The sequence below is a fragment of the Chlorocebus sabaeus genome, chromosome 28 (genome assembly GCF_047675955.1).
Source record: "Chlorocebus sabaeus isolate Y175 chromosome 28, mChlSab1.0.hap1, whole genome shotgun sequence".
Classification (NCBI taxonomy): domain Eukaryota; kingdom Metazoa; phylum Chordata; class Mammalia; order Primates; family Cercopithecidae; genus Chlorocebus; species Chlorocebus sabaeus.
In genome coordinates, this window is record NC_132931.1 from 716,127 (window position 1) to 737,579 (window position 21,453).

Consider the following 21,453-nt stretch of genomic DNA (forward strand, 5'->3'; position numbering starts at 1 on the left):
TAAGACAGGGTCTCACTATTGCCCAGGAGTGCAATGGCATGATCTTGGCTCACTGTAGCCTAGACTTCCCAGGCTCAAGGGGTCCTCCCACCCCAGACTCCAAGTAGCTGGAACTACAGGTGTGCACCACGACCACACCTGGCTAATTTTTTTCTTTTTTTGGTAGACACAGGGTCTCACTATGTTGCACAGGCTGGTCTCCAACTCCTGGCCTCAAACGATCCTCTTGCCTAGGCTTCCCAAATTGCTGGGATTACAGGCTTGAGCCACTATGCCTGGCCTCTGCTAGTTCTATATTTACTTTGTGTTTACTTTGTGCTAGAGTGTCCCTCATTATGCTGATCCTCTGTTAAAATTAATACCTTTTTTTTTTTTTTTTTTGAGATGCAGTTTTGCTCTTGTTGCCCAGGCTGGAGTGCGATGGCACAGTCTCGGCTCACCGCAACCTCCACCTCCGAGGTTCAAGCAATTCTCCTGCCTCAGCCTCCCAAGTAGCTGGAATCACAGGCATGCTCCACCACACTCAGCTAATTTTGTATTTTTGGTAGAGATGGGGTTTCTCCATGTTGGTCAAGTCTCTAACTCCTGACCTCAGGTGATCTGCCTGCCTCGGCCTCCCAAAGTCGTGGGATTATAGGCGTGAGCCACTGTGCCCAGCCAAAATTTAATACTTTTTATATTAAATTTACATATATATTTTTTCTTTTATTTTTTGATACCGGATTTTACTCTGTCGCCCAGGCTGGAGTACAGTGGCACAATCTCTGCTCACTTCAACCTTCACTTGCCAGGCTAAAGCAATTCTTCTGCCTCAGCCTCCCAAGTAGCTGGGATTACAGGTATGTACCACCACACCCGCCTAATTTTTGTGTTTTTTGTAGAGACAGGGTTTCGTCCTGTTTCCCAGTTTGGTCTCAAACTCCTGAGCTCAAAGCGATCCACCTGCCTTGGCCTCCCAAAGTGCTAGGATTACAGGTTTGAGCCACCGTGCCCATTCTAGTTTAAACTTTTGAGTGGTTTATGTCTCCTAATTGGACTCCTACAAATACAGAATTGATGCTAGGAAGGATACCAGGAGATAGACCTGCACAGATGGGATTTGAGCATGGGTTTGGTTATCCACGGAGCAGTGCTGAGCTCCTTGCCAGTGGGACATGGGATGCTGGTGATTTCCAGGAACTGACCTCACAATGACTCAAGCTACCACTTACTGTTGATTGTGATGAAATGCCACCTGAGGCATATGCCGTGTGAGCTTAGGGGTGCTACATTTGACCATGATGGCAGTAAAGATGACTCTGAAGAATGGCATGGGATGGATCCCTTTGAATGCACTCAAGCAGGGGTCTCCAACCACAGGGCCACAGAGCCAGAGGTGAGTAGCAGGTGAGTGAGGGGAAACTTCATCTGTATTTATAGCCCCTCCCATCACTCACATGACCACCTGAGCTCCATGTCCTGTCAGATCAGCAGAAGCATTAGATTCTCATAGAAGCACGAACCCTGTTGTGAACTTTGCATGTGAGGGATCTCGGTTGCACGCTCTTTATGAGAATCTAATGGCTGATGATCTGTCACTGTCTCCTGTCACCGCACATGGACAGTCTTGATGCAGGAAAACAAGCTCAGAGATGCCGCTGATTCTATGTTATAGTGAGTTGTATAATTATTTCATTATATATTACAATGTAATAATAATAGAAATAAAGTGCACAATATATGTAATACACTTGAATCATCCTGAAATCATTCCCTCCACCCCCAGTCTGTGGAAAAATTGTCTTCCACAAATTCACTCTGTTTTTTTGGTAGAGACAGGGTCTTAATATGTTGCCCAGGCTGATCTCCAACTGCTTGACTCAAGTAATATACCCCTCTCAGCCTCCCAAAATGCTGAGATTATAGGCATAAGCCACCATGCTCAACCAAGACTGAGTTTCTTAAACCAAATAAAGATTAAGTGAGATTACTTGAGACCAGGAGGTTGAGACTGCAGTGGGCCCTGATTGTACCACTGCACTCCAGCCTAGGTGACAGAATGAGACTCTGTCTCAAAAAATAAAATAAAGTACAATAAAATATAAATTAGCCCTTTATAACATTCCTAGTAACGTTTCCTCCTAAGTGTTCCCCACAAGCCTTTGAATTTTGTTAAATTTTCACGTACCATTTAAAACATTTAAGAACTTATGTCTGTCTATGTCATCCCTCTTTTTCAAAAGAATGTCTTTTTGTCACTTCTAGCTGGATCTACCGTGAAAGACTTCAGAATCCAGGAAGAGAGACTGACTGGGCAACATGTTATTCAGGTACAAAAAGACTTGGACTATGACTCAGAAATAACAGTGCATGCATCAAGTGCAATGGGAAGCTCTTCCGGAGGGTGACAGAAGCTTCCAGTTAAGGTGACATTGAAACCAGGTCCTGAAAGATGAGGAAGAGTTGTATGAGAGTGGGGAGGGAAGGGGGAGGTGGAGGGATGGGGAATGGGCTGGGATGGGATGGAGTGAGCTGCCCAGGCAGGGAAACCAGCACTGTAAAGACCTGGACAATGAAGATGGCACATTTTGTTCAGGGAATGGTGAATTAAGTATGGTGGGAATGCTTTGGAGAGACAGTAATTTGCTTGTATGGAATTTTGCCTGAGAGAACTCATTACAATTTCTTTTTTTTTTGGGACAGAGTCTCGCTCTGTCGCCTAGGCTGGAGCGCAGTGGCGCGATCTCGGCTGCACTGCAAGCTCCGCCTCCCGGGTTCACGCCATTTTCCTGCCTCAGCCTCCTGAGTAGCTGGGACTACAGGCGCCCGCAACCGCACCCGGCTAATTTTTGTATTTTTAGTAGAGACGCGGTTTCACTGTGGTCTCGATCTCCTGACCTTGTGATCCGCCCACCTCGGCCTCCCAAAGTGCTGGGATTACAGGCGTGAGCCACCGCGCCCGGCCCTCATTACAATTTCTAATCTGTTGATATTATCATGCATCACTGTCCTTGTCAGATAGTTTGGAATAAGTATAATGATCACACTAACACCAAGCATAGTATTTCATTAGTTCTCATAAAATCACAGGCAGGTGCCACAGTTATCCCCATTTTATGAATGAAGTGATGAAGACTTAGGGATAATGAGTGATTTGCCCAAGCTCACCTGGATATTAAGACTGAGTCAAATGTCGGGTCTGGTCTGGCTTTAATGCTTGCTTTGTTCATGAGCACCACATGTTGCCTCTCCTATGCAGTTAAGCAGGTAGACAGGTGAAAGAAAAGCCCGTGTTTGTCTCTCCTGACACACTTCTGACTGAATGTGTGTGTGGAGTTTCTACACCAAATTCTCCAATGCTCTGGATATTAACTGGGTATCCCACAATTTTATTCTGACACTACCTGGAGTTGGCACAGACCTCACAGATGAGGGGCTCAGTCCCACGAGACCACCCTCATTTCAGATGCCAATGGCAAGTCCTAGGTTGTCACCTGTACTTTTGACCAATCTGTTATAAATCAGGGGTTCCCATGACCACCTTCTTGGGTTTAATAATTTGCTAGAACAGTTTACAGAACTCAGAAAAACAGTTTATTTTTTTCTGAGAGACAGGGTCTCATTTTATTGCCCAGGCAATAAAGTTGTGCAGTGGTGCAGTCATAGCTCACTGCAGCCTCGACTGCCTGGGATCAAGTGGTCCTCCCACCTCAGCCTCCCTATTAGCTGAGACTACACGTCTGCACCACTAAATCTGGCTAATTAATTTCTTTTATTTTCCGTAGAAATGGGGTCTTGTTGTGTTGCCCAGTCTGGCCACAAATTCCTGGGCTCAAGCGATCCTCCCACCTCTTAAAGTGCTGGGATTACAGATGTGAGCCACCGCATCGGGCCAGTTCATTTCCTATTACTGGTTCATTGTAAAGGATACATCTCAGAAACAGCCAGTGAAAGAGATGTACATGCTGGATGTGGTGGCTTATGCCTGTAATCCCAGCACTTTGGGAGGCTGAGGTGGGAAGATCACTTAACCTCAGGAGTTTGAGACCACCCTGGGCAACATGATGAAAACCTGTCTCTACAAAAAAAAAAAAAAAAATAGCCAGGTGTGGTGTTGTGCACCTATAGTTCCAGCTACAGGGAAGCTGAGGTGAGAGGATGCCTTGAGCTGGGGACTGGGGAGGCTTAGGTTGTAGTGAGCTGAGATTGTGCCACTGCACTCTAGCCTGGACAAAAGAGCCAGACCCTCTCAAAAAAAAAGAAAAGAAAGATGTCCAGGGCAAGGTAAGTTTGGAGGGGCACAGAGCTCCCATGCACTCTGTGTGGAGATGCTACCCTCCCAGCATCTCCTGTGTTCAGCAACCCTGGAAGCTCTGCAAATCCTGTTGTTCAGGGTGTTTATGGAGGCTTTATTATCAAGCACGATTGATAAAATCCTTGGCCATTGGTGATTAAGTCGATCTCCAGCCCCACTTGCCTCCTGGAGTTAAGCGGGTGAGGCTGAAAGTTCCAAGCCTCTAATCATGTGGTTGCTTCCTCTGGCAATTAGCCCTCCTCCTGAAGAGATCTAGGAGCTTGCAGCCACCCATTCATCTCAACAACATCCCCAAATGCATTCTTATCATGCTGGAGATCCCAGAGTTCTTAGAGGCTCTTGTGTTAGAAACCTGGGACCAAGACCAAATAGTAAAACAAAAGATGCTCCTATCACCTCTATCACTGAGGTCTTTATAAAACTTTAGAAGCTCTGTACCAGGAACCAGGGACAGAGACCAAATATATTTTTCTTTTCTTTTTTTGAGACAGAATCTCCCCGTGTCATCCAGGCTGGAGTGCAGTGATGTGATCATAGCTCACTATAGCTTTGACCTCCTGAGCTCAAGGGATCCTCCCACTTCAGGTTCCCAAGTAGCTGGGACTATACATGCATGTCACCCATGCCCAACTCATTTTTGTAGAGATGAAATTTAGTTATGTCGCCCAGGCTGATCTGAAACTCCTGGGCTAAAGGGATCGTCTCACCTCAGCTTCTTAAGTAGCTGGGACTACAGGCACACACCACATCCAGCTAACATTTGTTTTCATTTTTTTCTAGAGGTGGGGTCCCACTATGTTGTTCAGGCTAGTTTCAAACTTTGGGCCTCAGGTTTTCCTCCTGCCTTGACCTCCCAGAGTGTTAGTATTATGGGTGAGAGCCACCATGCCCAGCAATCACAAGGGTGTTTATAAAAGAAAGAGGGGCCGGGCGCAGTGGCTCAAGCCTGTAATCCCAGCACTTTGGGAGGCCAAGACGGGCGGATCACGAGGTCAGGAGATCAAGACCATCCTGGCTAACACGGTGAAACCCCATCTCTACTAAAAAATACAAAAAACTAGCCGGGCGAGGTGGTGGGCGCCTTCCCAGCTACTCGGGAGGCTGAGGCAGGAGAATGGCATAAATCCGGGAGGTGGAGCTTGCAGTGAGCTGAGATCCGGCCACTGCACTCCAGCCTGGGAGACAGAGCGAGACTCTGTCTCAAAAAAAAAAAAAAAAAAAAAAAAATGAGGGTAGGAGAGTCAGAACTGGAGCAGGAGATGTGGTTGATGGAAGCAGAGGTCAGAGAGGGAGATTTGAAGATGCTTCACTTCTAACTTTGAAGATGGAGTCAGGGGCCATGATCCAAGGAATGGGGATGGCTTCTAGAAGCTGGGAAAGCCAAGGGTACACTTTAGAGCCTTCAAAAGGAATGTAGCCCTGCTGACACCTTGACTTTAGCCTTAATAAACCTAGTTTGGGCTTCTGGCCCCCATAATTGTAAGATGGTAGATTTGTAGTGTTTTAAGCCACTAAATTTAGGAAACTGCAAACTATGTTGCAACAGCAAGAAGAAATGAACATGAAACCAGGCATGGTGGCTCATGTTGGCAATCGCAGCACTTTAGGAATTTTAGGCAGGAAGATCACTTGAGACCAGGAATTCAAGACCAGCCTGTGCAACATAGTGAGACCTTGTGTCTACAAAAAATTTTAAAAATGGCCAGGCATGGTGGCTTATGCCTGTAATCCCAGCACTTTGGAAGGCTGGATCACCTGAGGTCAGGCGTTTGAGACCAGCCTGGCCAACATTGTGAAACGCCATCTCTACTAAAAATACAAAACTTAGCCGGGCGTGATGGCACGTGCCTGTAATCCCAGCTACTTGGGAGGTTGAGGCAGGAGGATTACTTGAATCTGGGAGGTGGAGGTTGCAGTGAGCCGGGATTGCACCATTGCACTTCAGCCTGGGCAAGAAGAGTGAAACTTCGTCTCAAAATAAAATAAAATTCTAAAAAAATTAATTAGGCATGATGGCATGCACTGTCTGTAGTCCTAGCTACTAGGGAGGCTGAGGTGGGAGGATCGATTGAGCCTGGGAATTTGAGGTGGCAGTGAGCTGTGACTGTGCTACTGCACTCCAGCCTTGGTGACAGTGAGATCTTGACAAAAAAAAAAAAAGGGAAGGAAGAGAGGTGGGGGGAGGGAGGGAGGTGAGGGGAGGGAAGGGAAGGAAAGAAAGAAGGAAGGAAGAAATTAGCATGGTGGGCATGAGGACAGATGGCAATGTTAAATAAAATGGTCAGGGGTGGCCTCCTAGGTGAAAATTAAGCCAAGACTTGAAGGAGGGGAAGGAGCTGGCCGAGGTGCTGAGGGAAGAGGCTTGTAGGCAGAAACAACGGAATAAAGTGTCTGAGGTGTGTCTGAGGCTCTGGAAGGAGGTCAGTGGAGCAGAAGGAGAGAGGGAGAGAATTAGGGCAGGAGGCCAGGGAGTTGCTGGGCTGGGATCAGTACAGATCGTGTAAGCCCTGGGAGGTTATTGCTGGGGCTTTGGCTTTTACTCTGACTGAGATGGGAACTGCAGGAGGGTTCTGAGCAGGGAGGCGACATGATCTCTCTCCCGATTTAAAAGCATTCTCTGGCTGCTGAGTTGAGAAAGACTGTGGGAAGATTTGGGTAGAAGCACGGGGGCCAAGCTGCAGCAACATCCAGGCGAGAGATGATAGTGGTCCTGACCAGGGTCATAGTGGTGGTGAGAGATGGTCAGAGGAGAGAAGCAGGGGAGGAGGCCAGGGGGTTGCTGGGTGGAGATCTTCAATACATGTTGAAGACACAACAGGATTTCCTGACAGACTGGATGTGGAGTGTGAGAGAAGGCAGTGGTCAAGGTTGAGATAGATTCTTACTGAATTATTAAGTAATTTTAAAAAACACAGGCCGGGCGCGGTGGCTCAAGCCTGTAATCCCAGCACTTTGGGAGGCCGAGACGGGCGGATCACGAGGTCAGGAGATCGAGACCATCCTGGAGAACACGGTGAAACCCCATCTCTACTAAAAATACAAAAAACTAGCCGGGCGAGGTGGCGGGCGCCTGTAGTCCCAGCTACTCCGGAGGCTGAGGCAGGAGAATGGCGTAAACCCGGGAGGCGGAGCTTGCAGTGAGCTGAGATCCGGCCACTGCACTCCAGCCTGGGCGACAGAGCCAGACTCCGTCTCAAAAAAAAAAAAAAAAACACGACTGCCTTTCTCAATCCTATCAAGTATGGGATGCTAGATTAAAGAAATATCTTCAGGCTCAGTACAGTGGCTCATGCCTATAGTCACAGTTGTTTGGGAAGCAGAGATGGGAGTATCTTAAAAGGAATTCAAGACCAGCCTGGGCAACATAGCAAGACCTCCTCTCTACAAAAATATTTTTTTTTCTTTTTTTTTTTCTTTTTTTATTTTTTTTTGAGACGGAGTTTCACTCTTGTTGCCCAGGCTGGAGTGCGTGGCACGGTCTCAGCTCACCGCAACCTCTGCCTCCTGGGTTCAAGCGATTCTCCCGGGTTCAAGCGATTCTCTTGCTGCCTCAGCCTTCCTGGGTAGCTGGGATCACAGGCATGCACCACCATGCCCGGCTAATTTGGTATTTTTAGTAGAGATGGGGTTTCTCCATGTTGGTCAGGCTGGGTCTCGAACTGCTGACCTCAGGTGATCTGCCCACCTCGGCCTCCCAAGGTGCTAGGATTACAGGCGTGAGCCACCGCGCCTGGCCAAAAATATTTTTCAATATTTAATAAAATAAAATAAATGTAGCTAGGTATGGTGATGTGTACTTATAGTCCCAGCTACTCAGGAGGCTGAGGTGGGCAGATCTCTTGAGGTATCAGGAGTTTGAGTCCAGCTTGGGCAACATAGCAAGACCCTTCACTCTACAAAAAATTTAAAAAATAGCCAGGTATGGTGGCACTCAACTGTAGTACCAGCTACTGGGGAGCTGAGGCAGGAAGATGGCTTGAGCCCAGGAGGTCGAGGCTGCAGTGAGCTATAAGTGCACAACTGCATTCCAGTCTGGGTTACAGAGCAGGAGCTGTCTCACAACACAAATAGAAATACAAATAAAATAATAAAATCTCAAGTCAGAGCCTTTTGGCTCTCCAGCCCTTGCAACCCTGGAGCCATGCAGTGGGGCTTGTGTCACTGGGAATGAGGAGACCCCTGCCCAGTGTCGTTGCCAGACTAATCAGTGTTTTAAAAAATGTATTAATCGGGTTGGACATGGTGGCTCATGCCTGTAATCCCAGCACTTTGGGAGAGCCAGGCGGGTGGATCACCTGAGGTCAGGAGTTCGAGACCAGCCTGGCCAACATGATGAAACCCTGTCTCTACTAAAAAAAAAACCAAAACTTAGCCAGGCGTGGTGGGCACCTGTAATCCCAGCTACTCGGGAGGCTGAGGCAGGAGAATTGCTTGAACCTGGGGAATGGAGGTTACGGTGAGCTGAGATCACGCTACTTCACTCCAGCCTGGACGAAAGAATGAGACTCCGTCTCAAAAAACAAACAAAAAAAATTATATCAACATGTAATGGTTTTATTATTAATATGTAATAAATAATAAATTTATTTTTTTTTTTGAGACGGAGTCTCACTCTGTCAGAAGGCTGGAGTGCAGTGGTGCGATCTCAGCTCACCACAACCTCCGCCTCCTGAGTTGAAGTGATTCTCTTGCCTCAGCCTCCCGAGTAGCTGGGATTACAGGTGTATGCCACCATGCCCAGCTAATTTTTGTATTTTTAGTAGAGGTGGGGTTTCACCATGTTGGCCAGGATGATCTTGATCTCTTGACTTTGTGATCCGCCCACCTCAGCCTCCTAAAGTGCTAGGGTTACAGGAGTGAGCCACTGCGCCCCGCCAAATATTTTAAAAATTTTGTCTTGTATTACTTCTATCAACAGGTAATGGTTCTATTATTAATATGTAATGAATAATATTTTTAAAATTTTGTCTTATTTTCTAATTTTAATATAATTATTTATATAAAGAAAAAGTCTTAGAGATCTTCAACAAAGTTAAAAAATGTAGAGGGATGCTAGACCCAGAAAGATTAAGAACTTCTAGTTAGAAATATTCAGAGTAGGCCGGGCGCGGTGGCTCAAACCTGTAATCCCAGCACTTTGGGAGGCCGAGACGGGCGGATCACGAGGTCAGGAGATCGAGACCATCCTGGCTAACACGGTGAAACCCCGTCTCTACTAAAAAAATACAAAAAAAACTAGCCGGGTGAGGTGGTGGGCGCCTGTAGTCCCAGCTACTCCGGAGGCTGAGGCAGGAGAGTGGCGTAAACCCGGGAGGCAGAGCTTGCAGTGAGCTGAGATCCGGCCACTGCACTCCAGCCTGGGCGACATAGAAAGACTCTGTCTCAAAAAAAAAAAAAAAAAAGGAAATATTCAGAGTAAGCAACATACAACTTGCTACTTGATTATTTTCTTTCTTTCTTTTTTGTTTTGGGAGATGGGGTCTCAGTCTGTCACCCAGGCTGGAGTACAGTGGTGCAATCACAGCTCACTGCAGCCTTGAACTCCTGGGCTAAGGCTCCTCCTGCCTCAGCCTCCTGAGTAGCTGGGACTGTAGGTATACATGATGATATCTGGCTAATTTTTAAATTGTTTTGTAGACATGGGGTCTCACTTTGTTGGCCAGGCTGGTGTCAAACTCCTGGCCTCGAGTGACCCTTCCACCTCTGCCTCCCATCCTAGAGGTATGAGCCACCACAACAAGCACTTGTTCAAATTTCTAAAAAAATAAGAAATTTCTATAGTAAGGCTGTGGGATGATGGCAGAAAGATCAAAGTAGAAAAACAGAAGAATAAGTTCAAATGACTTATTCACACTTATTCTTTTGACAGCAAGAAGAACTTTTAGTAGATACATTTCTTCATTTCTTACAAACAAAAGGCAAATAATGTTGTACAGGAACTTCAACACACACTGTACAATATTTCCACTTTGCTGACATCAGTTGTGGAAATTCTTCATGGTTTACTTAACTATCACTATCAGTAATTTGCTTCTCTGATCATTTTTATCAACTTCCTCATCTGTTAACTTCTCTCCAAGGTATGTCATATCATGACATACTGCTGCTGCATGAACACGGCCAGTGTCATTTTATTAAACATGTAGAATGCTTCCCTAATTTCTTTTTTTACCCTCTGTCTCTGTGTTTTGCATTTTTCTTACCTTTATTGTCAGAAACTCCAGAAAGTCAATCATACTAATTTATCACCATTTGCTTCATTAATTTATACTTTGCTTATATGGAATTTTGCCCAATAGACCTCACTACAATTTCTAACCCATTTTTTGTTTTTTGTTTTGTTTTGTTTTGTTTTGTTTCTGAGACAGGGTCTTGCTCCATTGTCCAGGCTGGAGTGTAGTGGTGCCATCACAGCTGACCGTAACCTCAGCCTCGCAGGCTCAAGCCATCCTCGCACCTCAGCCTCCCAAGTGGCTGAGACTATAGATGCTTGCTACTATGCCCAACTAATACTTGGACTTTTCCTATATGTGGGTTCCAGAGAGCTGAATGTGAAACGTGAGTATGCATGGATTTTGGTATATGCAGAGATGGGGAGCTGGAACTAATCCTCTCTGTATACTGAGGGATGACTGTATATATTTTTACAATTATGCTGTAGGGCACATATTGTTCCATAGCCTTGAAAATGATAATTTTAATGAAAATTATTTTTAATTGAGTGGAATAATAATAATAATAATAAAAGTAGCAGCTGGACAGGTGTGGTGGCTCACACCAGTAATCACAACACTTTGGGAGGCTGAGGTAGGAGGATGGCTTGAGGCCAAGAGTTTGGAAACCAAAGGAATCACCATCCCTACAGAAAAATACATGAATTAGCCTAGTGTGGTGGCATGTTCCTGTAGTCTCAGCTACTTGGGAAGCAGCTGTGGGAGGATCACTTGAGCCCAGGGAGGTTGAGACTGTAGTGAGTCATGATCAGGCCTCTGCACTCCTGCCTGGATGACAGAGTGAGACTCTGTCTCAAAACAACAAAAAAGTAGCAGCTAACATGAACTGACCTTTTACTAGGTGCCTATAAATACCATAATATAATTTCTTATAACTGTTTCTTATTTCACTTAACCACTCTGTCTTCGATTACTCCCAGAATTTCACAGTGTTTATGCAGATGACCTTTTGTTTAGATTGAATTGTCTCCCAAGGTATTTCCAGAAGTGAGATTACTGTGAGTCATGGTGAATGGACATTCTCATTGCCCTTGATGTAAATTGACAAGGTTTTGGGTGCCTCCTGGCTATAATCCCAGCACTTTGGGAGGCTAAGGCAGGAGGATTGCTTGAGGCCAAGAGTTGGAGGAGGCAGTAAGGTGAGACCCTGTCTCTATTATTTTAAAAAATTGCCAAGCTTTACCCTGGAAGGCTTAGGTACAATTTAAACACCCCTCATAGTATAAGAAGGAGTCCATTTCACTGCACCTTTGCCAGCACAGGGTATTATAATTTAATAAGTTATTTTTTGTTTGATTATTTTAAATAGATAAAAGACCTCATATTACTTTGTCACATTTCAACATCTTTCTTAGCTTATTAGCTCTATTTCTTTTCTGTCTGTAAATGGTTGTTGTGGTGGTGGTTTTGTTTGAGGCAGGGTCTTGCTGTGTCCCCCAGGCTTGACTCTAGTGTCATAATCATGACTTACTGCAGCCTTGACCTCCCAGGATCAAACTATCCTTTTGCTTCAGCTTCCTGAGGAGCTGGGACTACAAGTGTGCACCACCACTCCCAGCTAATTTTATTCTTTTTCTGGATAGAGACAGGGTCTCACTGTGTTGTCCAGGCCAGCCTCTAGCTTCTGGCCTCAAGCAGTCCTCCTGTGTTGGCTTCTTAAATTGCTGGAATTTCAGGCATGAGCCACCATGCCTGACCAGGGCTAGTCCTACATTCTCTAGAGTTCTCTTTACTTTGTGCTAGCCAGTCTCTCATTATGTTGTTCCCCTGTTAAAATGAATAATTCTCTGTATTAAATTTTACATACTTTAAATTTTTGAGTGGTTTACGTTTCCTGATTAGACTGTGATACGCTAAGAAGGGTCCCTGGAGATAGACTCACACAGATGGGATTTGGACATGAGTTTGGTTATCCAAGGGACTATACTGAGCTCCTTGCCAGTGGAAAATGGGATGCTGGTGATTTCCAGAAAGTGACCTCACAGTGACTCAAGCTACCACTTACTGTTGATTGTGATGAAATGCCAGCTGAGGCACATGCCTTGGGAGCTAAGTGGTTCTTGCACTTGACCGCTATGAAGACTGTTGTGGGAACAGTCCTTTTGGATGTACATCAGCAGGGGTCCTCAACCCCTGAGCCACGGAGCTATAAGGAGCCACACAGCAGGAGGTGAGTGGTGTCGAGTAAGGGAAGCTGCATCTGTATTTACAGCCACTCCCCATTGCTCATATTCCCACCTGAGCTCCGCCGTCTCTCAGATCAGCAGCAGCATTAGATTCTCATAGGAGCATGCATCCTATGTGAACCGTGCATGCGAGAGATCTGGGTCGCACTGTCCCTGTGAGAATCTAATACCTGATGATCTGTCACTTTCTCCCGTCAAGCTCAGATGGGACCGTCTTGTTGCAGGAAAACAAGCTTAACATGCCCACTGATTCTATATTATGGTGAGTTCTATAATTATTTCATTATATATTACAATGTAATAATGGAAAAAAGTGCCTAATAAATGTAATGTGCTTGAATCTTTTGGCTCAGCTCCTGCCTCCTGACAGCCTCTCCAGGCCCAGAACTTTCTCAAGTCGACCTCACCAGGCCCAGCTACTGCCTCTCATCAGCCTCCCAAGGGCCAGCTTTTGCCTCACAGCCACCTTCCAAGACTCAGCTCCTGTTTTACAGTGGCCTTTTGAGACCCACCTTCTATCTCCTGGCGACCTGTACAGGCCTAGCTCCTGCCGTACAACAGCCTCTTTAGTCCCCCCAGCTCCTGCCTCTGGGCGGCCTATACAGGCCCAAAATGTTCACAAGTTGGCCCCTCAAGGCCCAGCTCCTGCCTTCCGTCAGCCTCTCCAGGCCCAGCTGCTGCCTCCAGGTGGCCTCTACAGGCCAAACTCTTTCTCCTGGCTGTGTCTGGAGGCCCAACTCCTGCCTCACAACAACCTCTTTTGGCTCAGCTCCTGCCCAGCTCCTGGTGGCCTTTGTAGGCCCAAAACTGCCTCAAGTCAAGTTCTCCAGACCCACCTTCTGCCTCCCAATGGCCTGGACAGGCCCAGCTCCTGTGTGACAATGGCCTCTCCAGGCCCAGCTCTTGCCTCCCAGCGGACTCTCCAGGCCCAGCTTTTGCCTCACAGAGGTCTTCCCCGAACAAGTTTCTACCTGCCTCCTGGCAGCCTCTACAGGCCCAGGTCCTGCCTCACACTAACCTCATTATGCCCAGCTCATGTCTCATGGCAGCATCCTTAGGCCCAGCTCCTGCGCCCAACAGGCTGTCCAGGCCCAAAACTTCCTCAAGTCCCCTCTTCAGGCATAGCTCCTGCCTAACACTGGCCTCTTTAGGCACAGCTCTTGCTTCTCGGTGGCCTCGCCAGGCCCAGCACCTGCATCCCGGTGGCTTCTCCAGACCAAGAATTTTCTCAAGTCTGCCATTCCAGCCCAAACTCCTGCCTCCCATCGGCCTCTCCAGGTCCAACCTCTGCCTCACAGCAGACTCTCCAGGCCCAGCATCTGCCTCACAGCAGACTCTCCAGGCCCAGCATCTGCCTTACCACAGCCCCCCAGGCCAAGCTGCTGCCTTTCGGCAGCCTCTACAGGCCTAGCTCCTGCCTCCCAGTGGCCTCTCTAGGCCAAGCTCATGCCTCACGGTGGCCATTCCGGCCCAGCTGTTGCCTTTTGGCAGCCTCTCTAGGCCCAGAACTTCCACAAGTGAGCCTCTCCAGGCCCAGCTCTTCCTCCCGGCTGGATCTCCAGGCCCACCTCCTGCCTCACAACTTCTTTCGGCTCAGCTCCTGCCCGGCTCCTGGAGGTCTCTGTAGGCCCAAAACTTCCTCACATCAAGCTCAGCCGCACAAACTTCTGCCTCCTGGTGGCCTGGATAGGCCCAGCTCCTGCGTAACAATGGCCTTTCCAGGCCCAGCTCTTGCTTCACGGAGGTCGTCCCCGGCCAAGTTCCTGCCTGCCTCCCAGCAGCCTCAACAGGCCCAGCTCCTGCCTCACACTGGCATCATTAGGCCCAGTTCATGCCTCACAGTGGCCTCTCCAGGCTGATCTCTTGTCTCACACTGGCCTCTTTAGGCCTAGCTCATGCCTCTTGGCAGCCTCTTCAGGCCCAACTTCTGTGTCCTGGCAGCCTCTCCAGGCCCAGCTCCTGCCTCCTGTCAGCCTCTACAGGCCCAATATCTGCCTCACAGCAGATTCTCCAGGCCCAGCATCTGCCTCACCGTGGCCCCCGCAAGCCAAGCCCCTGCCTTTCAGCAGCCTCTACACACCCAACTCCAGCCACCCAGTGGCTCTTCAGGCCAAGCTAATACCTCACGAGGGTTTTTCCAGGCCCAACTTTTGTTTCATGGCAACCTTCCCTGGCCAGGTTTCCACCTATTTCCTGGCAGCCTGGACAGGCCCAGGTCCTGCCACACACTGGCCTCTCTACGCCCAGCTCATGCCTCACAGTGGCCTCTCCAGGCCCAGCTCCTGTCCCGGGACATCATCTACAGGTCCAAAACTTCCTCAAGTCGGCCTCTCCAGGCCCAGTTGCTGCCTCCCGGCGTCCTCTCCAGGCCTAGCTCTTCCTCCTGGCTGTATCTACAAGCCCAACTCCTGCCTCACAACCACCTTTTATGGCTCAGCTCCTGCCCAGCTCCTGCCAGCCTTTGTAGGCCCAAAACTTCCTCAAGTCAAGCTCTTTAGGCCCAGCTTCTGCCTCGCAGTGGCCTGTACAGACCCAACTCTGGCTTGAGAACAGCCTCTGCAGGCCCTGCTCTTGCCTCCTAGCACCCTCTCCAGGCCCAACTCTTGCCTCATAGTGGCTTCCGTGGGCCAAGTTTCCGCCTGCCTCCCAGCAGCCTCAACAGGCCTAGCTCCTCCCTCACAGAGGCTTGTTTATGCCCAATCGATGCCTCTGGCAACCTATCCAGGCCCAGTTCCTGCCTCATACTGGCCTCTCTAGGCCAAGGTCCTTTCTCATACTGGCCTGTTTAGGCCCAGCTCATTCCTCTCGTCATCTCTCCAGGCCCAGCTTTTGCCTGTTGTTGGCCTCTACCTCACAGTGCACCTTCCAGGCTCACCTCTTGCCTCACCGTGGCCTCCTGCAGCCAGATTCCTGCCTTTTCGCAGCCTCTACAGGCCTAACTGCTGCCACCCAATGGCTTTTGTAGGCCACGCTCATGCCTCACGGTGGCCTTTCCAGGCCTAGCTTTTGCTTTTTGGCATCCACTCCAGGCCCAGAACTTCCCCCAGTCAGCCTCTCCAGGCCCAGCTCTTCCTCCCAGCAACCTCTGCAGGTCCAAATCATCCTCAAGTTGGCCTCTTCTGGCCCAGCTCCTGCCTCCTGGCGGCCTCTGAAGACCCAAATCATCCTCCAGTTGGTTTTTCCAGGCCCAGCTCCTGCCTTTTGGTGGCCTCTCCAGGTGCAAAACTTTCTCCTGTCAGCCTGTCCAGGCCCAGCTCATGCCTCTCAGTGGCCTTCCCAGGCCCTGCTTTTGACTTTTGGTGGCCTCTTCAGGCCCAGAACTTGACCTGAAGTCGGCCTCTCCAGGCCCAGCTCCTGCCTTCTGAAGGCCTGTACAGGCCCAACCTCTGCCTCACAGTGGACTCTCCACGCCCAGCTCTTGCCTCACTGTAGCCTTGCTAGTCTAAAACTCCTGCCTTTTGGCAACTTTGACAAGCCCAGCTTCTGCCTTTCAGTGGCCTCTTTGGGCCCAGCTCATTCCTTACAACGGCCTTTCCAGGCCCAGTTTTTCCCTTTTGGCAGCCTCTCCAGGCCCAGAACTTCCTCTTTAGGCCCAGTTGCTGCCTCCTGCCATCCTCTCCAGGCCCAGCTCTTCCTCACGGCTCTGTCTATAGGCCCAACTCCTGCCTCACAACAACGTCTTTGGACTCAGCTACTGCCCAGCTCCTGGTGGCCTTTATAGGCCCAAAACTTTCTCAAGTCAAGCTCTCCAGACCTATTGTCAACCTCGTGGCAGCCTGAACAGGCCCAGCTCCTGCCTGACAATGGCCTCTCCAGGCTTTACTCCTGCCTCACAGTGGGCTTTCCAGGCCTAGCTCTTGCCTCATGGTGGCCTTCCCCGGCCATGTTCCTATCTGACTTCCGGCAGCCTCAACTGGCCCAGCTTCTGCCTTGCACTGGCATCTCTAGGCCCAGCTCCTTTCTCACGGTGGCCTCACCAGGCCCATCTCCTGCCTCAAATCTACCTCCCAAGACCCAGGTCTTGTCTCATGGTAGTCTCTCTTACACCAGCTCCTGCCTCACAATGGCCTCGTCTGGCCCATCTTCTGCCTCACAGTGACCACTCAAGACCCATCTTCTGCCTCATGGTGGCCTCTTCTGGTTTTGCTCTTGCCTCACAGTTGCCTCTTCCACATCCAGCTTTTAAGTCTTTGATGGTCAACAGCATCAAGGAGCCTAAAGCTTCCCTGGACTCTCATTTGTTCACTTCACAGCAGAGTGCCTTAGCAAAAGCCATCTCTTCTTTTAACCTTGAGAGTGGATTTCTGACAAATCGATAGTAAATTCTGCCTGTGTGGTTTCACAATGATTTCTGTTTTATTTAGTGTCCCATAGTTTTTCTTGTCTACTAGGGATGAGGAGGCAATGGGCCTCTGCTTGGGTCCTTTGTATTTGCCCCGGACATGGTAGCTTCTCACTTCATGTCTTCTTTTTTTATATTTTTTACAGTTTTCTTTTTTTTTTTTTTTTCTTAGGGTCTTGCTCTGTCACCCAGGCTGGAGTGTAGTCATGTGATTATGGCTCACTGCAGACTTGGCCTCTTGGCCTCAAGTGCTCCTCCCAGCTCAGCATTTTGAGTAGCTGAGACTACAGGTTCATTCCAGTATGCCTGGTTAATTTCTTATTTTTTCTGAGAGGTTGGTTCTCACTATGTTGCCCAGGCTGGTCCCAAACTTTTGGACACAAGCAGTCCTTTTGCCTGGGCCTCCCAAAGTGCTGAAATTACAAGCATGAGCCATCATGCCTGGCCTGCCATTTGCTTGTCATGAACTATTAAGAATTTACTTTTTGATTAACATACTATGACTATATACATTTGTAGAGAGAGATTTTACATTTTTCTTGGATACCAATTTTTTTTTTTTTTTTTTTTTTTTTTGAGGCAAGTTACTGCTTTGTCATTTAGGATGGAGTGCAGTGGTGTGATCTCAGCTCACTGCAAACTCTGCTTTCTTGGCTTAAGTGATCCTCTCACATCAGCCTCCTGAGTAGCTGGGACCCCAGGTATGAGCTGCCATGCCCAGGTAATTTTTATATTTGTTATAGAGAGGGGGGTCTCACGATATTTCCCAGACTGGTTTCAAACTCCTGGGCTCAAGCAATCCTTCCACCTCAGCCTCCCACAGTGCTGGGATTACAGGTGGGAGCCATCACATCTGGCCTGCCATTTTCTTTTCAATGATCATTAAGAATTCACTTTATGCCAGGCACGGTGGCTCATGCCTGTAATCCCAGCACTTTGGGAGGGATGACATGGGTCTATCATGAGGTCAGGAGTTCAAGACCAGCCTGGTCAAAATGGTGAAATCCCGTCACTACTAAAAATAGAAAAATTAACCAGGTGTGGTGTCAGGCGCCTGTAATCCCAGCTACTCAGGAGACTGAGGCAGGAGAATTGCTTGAACCCAGGGGGGCTGAGATGGAGGTGAGCTGAGATCGAGCCACTGCACTCCAGCCTGGGCGACACAGTGAGACTCCATCTCAAAAAAAAAAAAATTGGGTGCGGTGGCTCACACCTGTAATCCCAGCACTTTGGGAGGCCGAGGTGGGCGGATCACGAGGTCAGGAAATCGAGACCATCCTGGCTAACACAGTGAAACCCCGTCTCTACTAAAAATGCAAAAAATTAGCTGGGTGTGGTGGTGGGCACCTGTAGTCCCAGCTACTTGGGAGGCTGAGACAGGAGAATGGTGTGAACCCAGGAGGCGGAGCTTGCAGTGAGCCGAGATCGCACCACTGCACTCCAGCCTGGGCGACTGAGCGAGACTTTGTCTCAAAAAAAAAAAAAAGAATTTACTTTTTGATTATATATTGTATATATTTACTGTATACTGTAAATATTTATATATGTATGTGTGTATATATATTCATATGTGAATATATGTGTATACATATGTGAATATGCATGTATATATTCATATGTGAATATACGTGTATATTTTCATAGAATACACATACACACACACACATACACACACACACATATATATTGTGAAAGATATTTGAATACCTAGAAATTGATAAACTTCTTCCAGGTTTTGAAACCACCCTTAGCACAAACACGAAAGAAGTACAAAGTATCATTATTAATGACCATGAACCAAGATGACCATGAGTCAATAGTACTTTGCACCTCAACCACCTTCCAGCAGAGCATCTCAAAGGGCTGGATATATCTGAACATCACATCCTTTCACTTAGATTAGGATGCTTTGTAATTACTACTTCTCTTAAGACCTCAGTGTGACCCTAGTCAACATGAAATCAAACTATTTCTCAAATCGTAGGGATACTGAATAACAGCTTTGGTCAGGAAATAGGTATTGCAGTTGGTTTGTCATGACAAATTCCTGACCTAGTCAGATGGAATATTGCAGAAATGTGTGTGTGTGTATGTGAACATTCTTACGCACAGATGTAGGGGTGGAAGTGGGCGGTTGAATTTGATAAAGCCAGCAGTGGGCTGCTGGGTGGGGCAGTGTAACTGCAGCAATGTGACTCTAGAATTAACAAATGCTTGTAAGCCTCAGTTTTCTCTCCTGGAAAATAAAGGTTATAATTCCTGCCTTGATATGTGGGTTAGGTGATTCACTAAATGCAAGATATCTAGTGTATAATAGGCACTGAATTAGTACTACTTTCTGTAGCTCTTAATCATTGCTTAATTTTAAAAAGTTTAGAATGACTACTGCTTTTGTTAAGATTATTTGTAATTACTATGTAAAATCTAAGTCCTATAGGAAAGTACAAAACAGGCCAGGTGCTATAGCTCACACCTGTAATCCCAGCACTTTGTGAAGGCAGGGCAGGAGGATTGCTCAAGGCCAGGAGTATGAGACCTGCATGAGCAACATAGCAAGATCCCATCTCTATAAAAAATTAAAAACCAGTTATGGTAATGTGCACCTGTAGTCCCAGCAACTCGGGAGGCTGAGATAGCTAGATCGCTAGAACCCAGGAGTTTGAGACTGCAGGCTGGGCAACAGAGTGAGAACCTGTCAGAAAGAGGGAGGGAGGGAGAGAGACAGAGAGAGAGAAGAGAGAGAAAAGTACAAAGAAGCAAGTAACAAATCATGAAATTTTCAACCACCAAGAAATAACTCTTAACGTTAGGTGATATGGCCAGGTGCAAAATAGCTCATGCCTATAATTTTAGCACTTTGGGAAGCCGAGGAAGGGAGAGCACTTGAATTCAGGAGTTCAAGATCAACCTGGCCAACATGGTGAAACCCATCTCTACTAAAAATACAAAAATTAGCTGGGTGTGGTGATGCCTGTAATCTTAACTACCTAAGAGATGAGGCATGAGAATCGCTTGAGCCTGGGAGGCAGAGGTTGCAGTGAGTGACCCAAGATCGCACCATTCCACTCTAGCCTGGGCAACAAAGAGAGACTCTGTCTCAAAACAAAAACAAAAGCAAAGGTGATAATTAACGCATACCTCTTTTTGTGCAAATAGGTAGCTAGATAAGTAGATAGATTAATGGACTGAAAATAACTCACACCTGTAATCCTCAGCATTTGGGAGGCTGAGGCAGGCAGATCACAAGGTCCAGAGATCGAGACAATTTTGGCCAACATGGTGAAACGCTGTCTCTACTAAAAATACAAAAATACAAAAACTCCAGCCTGGCAACAGAGTGAGACTCCTTCTCAAAAAAAATAAATTTACGCATTTTATATTGTGTTTTAGATATATAAAACTTTTATTTTGCTTGCTACAACAGAAGCTGAAGAAACTAAAGGTGGGAGAATTTCTGAACTTCAGGTAAATGCCTATGTGAAAGTGATATATTTTTATTCAACATTCATTAAAATTATTTTTAAAATAATAAAAGTGTTATGAGTCTTTTCAATCTGCAGTTTGTGTTTTCACCCACAACTGCTGTATTTTTTGATTTGGTGCATGTTTGATAGTTTCTGTTTAATATGTTTATACTTGGATGACTTTTTTTTTTTTGACAGAGTCTTGCCCTGTTGCCCAGGCTGGAGTGCAGTGGTGCGATCTCAGCTCACTGCAACCCCTCCCCCTCTCCATCCCTCCCTCCCTTCCTTCCTTCTTTCCTTCCTTCCTTCCTTTCTTCCTTCCTTCCTTTCCTCCCTCACTCCCCCCACCCTCCCTTCCTCCTTCCTCCATTCCTGTGTTTCTTCTTTCTTTCAAGACAGGGCCTTGCTCTATCACCCAGGCTCTAGAACACAGTGGTATCATCATACCTCACTGCAGCCTCAAACTCCTGGGGTCAAAGGATCTTCCTGCCTCAGCCTCCCGAGTAGCTGGGACTACAGGCGTGCACCACCACACCTGGCTAATTTTTGTTACATTTGTAGAGATGGGGTCTTACTATGTTGCCTAGGATTGTCTCAAACTCCTGGCCTCAAGCTATCCTCCCACCTCAGCCTCCGAAAGCACTGGGATTATAGGCATGAGCCACTGTGCCCAGCCCTGTTTCATTTTTTTAGGTTGTCTAACTCAGGGTCACCCATTGACAACCCAGTGTTAGACTACTGTCTCTAATTTCCATAATTATTTTCTTCAGTTGCTTTATTGTAGTTCTTTTATCCTCTGATTCACTTTGATGATTATATCAAGCATTTTCTATGTGTTGAACCTTTTTTTTTTTTTTTTTTTTTGAGACAGAGTCTCACTCTGTCACCCAGGCTGGAATGCAGTGGTGTAATCTCAGCTCACTGCAACCTCTGC

General features: G+C 47.3%; 1 long non-coding RNA gene and 1 pseudogene across 1 annotated transcript; both read left to right on the plus strand.

The window, feature by feature from the left end:
• Window positions 1-850: 850 nt before the first annotated feature.
• LOC103246565 (uncharacterized) lies at window positions 851-13,169 on the plus strand. Its single transcript, XR_012091671.1, has 3 exons — window positions 851-1,375; window positions 2,245-2,309; window positions 10,663-13,169. It is a non-coding gene; the product is annotated as an uncharacterized lncRNA (long non-coding RNA).
• Window positions 13,170-14,426: 1,257 nt separating this feature from the next.
• Window positions 14,427-15,087, plus strand: LOC140710586 (uncharacterized; annotated as a pseudogene).
• Window positions 15,088-21,453: the final 6,366 nt, after the last annotated feature.